Source organism: Eriocheir sinensis, chromosome 34 (genome assembly GCF_024679095.1).
Source record: "Eriocheir sinensis breed Jianghai 21 chromosome 34, ASM2467909v1, whole genome shotgun sequence".
Taxonomy (NCBI): Eukaryota; Metazoa; Arthropoda; class Malacostraca; order Decapoda; family Varunidae; genus Eriocheir; species Eriocheir sinensis.
The window spans coordinates 17365850-17371849 of record NC_066542.1 but is presented as its reverse complement, the minus strand read 5'-3'; the positions used below and the strand labels follow the sequence as shown (position 1 = coordinate 17371849).

The following is a 6000-nucleotide window of genomic DNA, read 5'->3' as shown; positions in this document are numbered from 1 at the left end:
GTGTTTAGTAAAGGAGACAATACTAGAACTTAAGAACATAACATAAGAACGTAAGGAGTCTGCAAGAGGCCGGTTGGCTTATACAAGGCAGCCCTGTACACTCAAACCCACTTTACCTCACCATCCATGGCTTTATCTAACTCCTTCTTGAATGTATCTACGGTATTGGCACCTGGCCAACATGGCTCCTAAGCCTGTTCCATCTGTCCACCACTCTATTGGTGAACCAATTCTTGCCTGTCTTTGTTAAATCTGAATTTGTCTAACTTAAAACCATTGCTACGTGTCCTACCTGGCTCTTTTACTATCAAAAATCTATTGACATCCCCTTTATTAAAGCCCTTCATCCATTTATAGACTTCGATCAAGTCTCCTCGCAACCTTCTCCTTTCTAGAGAGTGTAGATTTAAACGCTTCAGCCGGTCTTCATAAGGCAAGTTTCTCACCCTGAATCACTTTTGTCATCCCCTCTGTACAGATTCTAACATCTTGATATCCATTCTATAGTAGGGGACCAGAACTGAACTGCATGAACGAGAAGCAAAGTAAAGTTTAAGGATGACTTCAGCTCTCCTATTGCTTACACTCCTTGGAGACGAAACCAAGTACTTGTTTGCCTGATATTTAGCCTGAATGCATTGAGCCCTAGGACAGTGTGGTAGTGCTGGAAGGGTAGTGAGAGCTATGTGTCGCCAACGCTTCGTCATCCACTGCGTCCCCGCCGATGCCCGCAAGCTCCGAAGGATACAATCTCGGTCACTCAGCAGTAGGGGAAAGTCAGTTCAGGCGGCAGGTAGTGTGGCAGCCTCATCACTCATGTTCGGAGCAAGATGTATGGCATCTTCATCAACGCTGTGCACCTGTTCCCACGGTTACATCAACCATCTGGGCAGCAAACCACCACCTGTTTCTCGCCGCCCCAAGAGCTTAGCACCTCCACTGGGCATGGGTACCTGGAGGACTCCCATAACTGCCCACCTGCACCACCACCACCGTCAAGTGTCACCTGAACCCAGCGTCTGACCTGAGGATTTACACGTGTGACCTACCTCACCGTCATCTAAAGAGACCGCACTCTTCCGCTCCCCTATCGGCACCCTCACCTCGCACGTACACTCCCCTTCCACCCCGCCCCTCCCTCCCCCACCCCAAGCTCCGTCGCCCCCAACTTTCCCACACATATCAGACCCCTGATCCCCACCTCCCTTCTTTTTTGTAATTTGTTTCATTAGCGAAGCAAAATGTATTTATAATAGTAAATTTTCATACCTGACGGCTACTGTAACAAAATAAACCGTTTACACATATTATTATTATTAGTATTAACACACACACACACACACACACACACACACACACACACACACACACCTCCACAGGTCCGTCTAGGGTGAGCGTCCCACTGGCTCCGTCACCACCTGGACACCCACGGCTCAGGTTCCAGTTTTAATAGACCTTTATTAGGACCCCATCCGTCAGTCAGCTCATGGTGGCAGTGCGAGGTTAGGCGAGAGTGAGAGGCGTAGGAGGCAAGGAGCCGAAAGGGAGAAGATACTCTGTGTACCTCGCCACTCTCCTTACTTCCTGTTCCTGGTCCTCCTCTGTTCCTTGTAACGCTTTTTTTGTCCTTGTTTTCCTCTCTCTTTACCTGTCCCCTGTGTCCCTGTTCCCCTCTGTCTCTGCTCCTCCAATTGCCTTTCAGTATCTTCCTTCTTCATGGCATCAGCCTCTTTCCACACACACACCTTTTCTGTCCCATTTTTGTCTCTCTCTCTCTCTCTCTCTCTCTCTCTCTCTCTCTCTCTACAAAAATGAGCCGCTACAAATTACTCCTGGTCAGGCCGGAATAGCGTACTACGAGGAAGAAATGGCGACTCTCTTGTGGAAGGCCTGTCGAAGGGGAACAAATATTTGGACAGGACTGGCGGCCACGGGGAGGGCAAATCTCGAAAAGGTTTTAGAGAAGGGAGCTGCTTCGATATTTGCCTTCCATTCATTCTTTAGCGTCAAATACCAATATCCGAGTCAGCCACCGTCATCACCCTCTCACCCACCCGTCCAACCCTACCTGACTTCCTATTACACCTGACGCGAATGGAGGTGAGCAGCAGCATGATAATTTGGTGATAATCCTCCATACAGGCACGCGTGAGCTTAGCCACTGGTGTGAAGGAAGCCTCAGTATAGAGGAAAAAGAAAAGAAAAAAAAAAAGTGCAGAAAAGAGCGAGAGGGAGGAAAGGATGAGGAGGATACTAAAGCAAAGATAGAGATCTGTTGGCGTGTCAAAGGCAACGAAAGACTTAGAGAGGGAGGAGACAAGTCAGGGAAGGGAAGGGAAACTCGGGATTCATTTTTCGATCCTTCACAGAAAATAATAATAATAATAATAATAATAATAAAAAAAAGACTTGAAGGGAAGAAGCGTCAAAAGCTTCTTGATTGACTGCTTCCTCTCGGGCGATGAGGAGGGCACATGGAAGGGCCTGGAGGGGACGGAAAACACAACGAAGGAAGAAAAAGAGAATGATGCAACAAGCGTGGAAAAGCTCGTCAGGTAAAGCCAACGAAGGATGAAAGTAAGGCTCGGCAGGAGAGGACACTTAAATAGGCTGGACGGAGACGAAGGAACAAGGGCGAGAGATGGGCGGTGAGGGAGTGATGGAGGGTGGCGAGTGAGTCGGTCAGGCGGTGGAAAGTGGCGAGGAGCAATGGAGACGTGGATCACACACACACACACACACGCACTGAACGTCACACCCACTTCCCATTAGTGACACCTGCCCAACTAACAGCATGGCCCGCGGCAGTCGCTGGAGAGGGAACTAAGGGCGCCTGAGGAAACCCAAACGTCCCATTCGAAAGAGGAACTGGACTTGAAAGAGAGGAGGAGAAGGGGGTGGGGGGGGGGGGGGGCAATAAGTAGTAGTAGTAGTAGTAGTAGTAGTAGTAGTAGTAGTAGTAGTAGTAGTAGTAGTAGTAGAGATTATTGGAGCATCACCAACAGTAATGAAGTTAATGACTGATAAGAGGCAGTAAGGAGAGGTTAAAAAAAAGCATCAGCAGCAGAAATAGTAGTAGTGCGGAAACAATGACTGATGCTTATGATGGAACAGCAGGAGCAGAGAGCGAGGCTAATGGAGGGGCGGGATCATTCGTCATTAACCATTGATGCCGCCGTCAGAGAACTCCCAGCGTACACGTCGAGCCACAATTACGTTCAAAAACTGCGAGGGCATCGACGCCTAGACCAGGCAGAGGAAACGTTACTCTCCGCCGCAGCTGCTCCCTGGCGGCATTAAATGATGAAGATAATATAGAAGCGGCTACAATATTACCTTTCCACTTTTCTGTCCATTTCCCGTCATCAATTATGAGAGAGAGAGAGAGAGAGAGAGAGAGAGAGAGAGAGAGAGGTGAATACTGCAGGTATATCAAGGGGTTAGGTGGGGTAAATTGGAGGCAACACAACAATACTGGAAAATCAGGTTGACGTCCACCATAATCCAATCCCTCCTAGGCACCTGTCAGATTCAAGGGCCAAAAAAACAAGTGCAGTGCCTTAAAATGCCAAAATCCTCCTTGCCACCTATCCTGAGTGTCTGTGGTGAATTGTCGGGGCGAAGGGACACAGCGAAGGAAGGCTGACAAAGAAGAGTACGAGGAAGACGAAGATGAAAAGAAAATGTTAGGAGTGTTCCTTGAAAGTGCTAATTACTCTTATTCTCTCTCTCTCTCTCTCTCTCTCTCTCTCTCTCTCTCTCTCCGTCGCGTCCACGGCCACTGCCTTTCCGGGTTTCATCGTGAATTAATCCTCGGGGGCGCCGCGCCGCGTCTCCCTCCGTCGAGAACTTTGGTCCGAACTAATCACAGAGTCTGACTGTTCCCTCCTCATCGCATTCTGGGCTCCATTAAAGAAGGATGAACTTATTACGCCCCCTACCCCCCTCCTTTACCGTCCCTAAAAAAATATGGCGCTAAACTTACACGAGTTTAGGGGTATCAGCCTGGGCCACTTCGCCACTTGGTAATAATGAAGTTAGGCTGAGGCGGAAGCGCCTGTCCATGTCCTTATTTACAGCGTACACAGCATGCGGTAATGTGCGGGAACCCGTCGATTCATCACAGCAGCCTCTGAACGGGGGACCAATTAAATGACACACGCCACATAATTGATTGAGAGCCACGTTCAACATAACGTTTGACGGACTGGGGGAGGGGAAGGGAGGGGGAGGGGTCAGAGGAGGTTACAAGGGTCGCTAATAAGCAATCAGTTGATAAATTCGAAATTCTGTTATTGGGCAGCAGAATGACTGGCTGGTGTTTACAGTCTAATAGTCACCCCACACCTGCCCCCTGCCCCCCTGACCCATGCTACCAGCCACTGCATGAAGGTCATGCAAGACCCGGAACACGTGAGTAAATAACTATAATCACGCCGGCTCTTGGGTGTATTGACGCCCAAGGCATATAAGGAAAATGGATGGATGACCAGACAATCACCTTCCCAGCCCAAGCACCGCCGCCACAGCCTCAGTCTCAGCGTGGTGACCTCCCTCGTGCCAGATATCACGGGGATAAACCATATTAGTGGAGGAAGCGCTGCCACTGTCCACAACGGGATGGTCAAGTGTCGGAGGGCGTGTTCTGGTCCAGAGGGCGAGGTTTTCCCGTCCCTGGTGATGCTGATATTGCTTGGTCAGTTTCGATTCGGGAAGGGTGGGCCGTGTTGGGCGTGTTGCTGTTAGGGCGCGAGGCGAAGGCCGCTAAAACATGAATGGCCGGCCAGAGGCGAGACAGGAACGGTCAGGGTCTTGCCGCCCACCCCGTCAGAGGCTGAATACCGTGTTCGGGCTGCCGCTGTCCTGACTAATGATACCACTCAAGCTTTCTCGGTCTTTGAATTTACATCCGTCGCAGCGTTTAGGCTTCATTACATTGTGGGAGACAGACATTTCAATAACCTAGAGATGATTAAAAAAAAAAGCACAAACCAGGGCAGCAAGCTGGAAATATCCCGCATTCCAGGAAAGACAATGCTGGAGGGTCGCCCTTCGAGGAAAGGAGGCGGCGGGAGTGGCGGGGGCAGGTCAGGGGTCAGACGGCAGAGGTAAACAAGTAAAGGTCGGAGGTCAGGGCGGCAGCAGCCAGGCTCCAACAGGTGTGAGGTCGCCCTCAATAAAGAATGAGGCGAGGACCGGGGCCGCGATCCACCATTTGCCCTCGTACATAATACAGGGCCGCCGCGACCCGACATGGCGCATCACTTGGTCCTGATAGATAAATCACGACCGCCCGAGCTTACCCACACCTTTTCCAACCTTCTCCTCTCCTCCCCTTACTCCCGCCGGCAGCAAGGCCACGCCCTCCGCTTGCTCACCTGTGTTGACCCCCTGACTCCGCCCACCTCGCCTCACCTGTGCGCCTGCCCCATGGTCACCGCCGCCCCGTGCCAGCCGCAGCCGCCGCCTCGCCGACACGCACCCACTCCGCCCGCCTCCTCGCCACACCTCACACATGCCTCCCCAACATGTTATTTATAGATCGCGGGATGCCCCGGAAAATTTCTGACTGCCTGTGACGAATTACCGACACAGTGAGATCTGCGAGCCACGCGTGTAAGTAACGCAAAACAACGCGGATAATAGTTTACCTTTCTACTTCTATCACCAGCCTCCCACATCATCACCTTATTACGTCGAGGCACAGATGCTCTGCCACTCCGCGCCTCCGTCTCTTCCCCGCCTGCAACTTAACAACGGCTGCAGCAACTATGATTACGCAACTGCCTAAGTACGCGAACTCAGGAAAGCCAGCCAACAATATAATTAAACGTTTGACACGGAATAATGTTTTACTGTGTGTGTGTGTGTGTGTGTGTGTGTGTGTGTGTGTGTGATAAATGTAAACCTACACAGGGTATAACAAACTTTAATTGAAATAAGGATTGCAATTATTCATTACCCTCACGAACATCTTTGAAAACAGATTCGCAAAAATCA

General features: G+C 50.4%; 1 protein-coding gene across 15 annotated transcripts in view; it reads right to left on the bottom strand.

Annotated features, from left to right (window-relative positions):
- Nucleotides 1–6000, bottom strand: part of LOC127007162 (polypyrimidine tract-binding protein 1-like) — a 104037-nt gene that overhangs the window by 70781 nt on the left and 27256 nt on the right. The gene's annotated exons all lie outside the window — the stretch shown is intronic.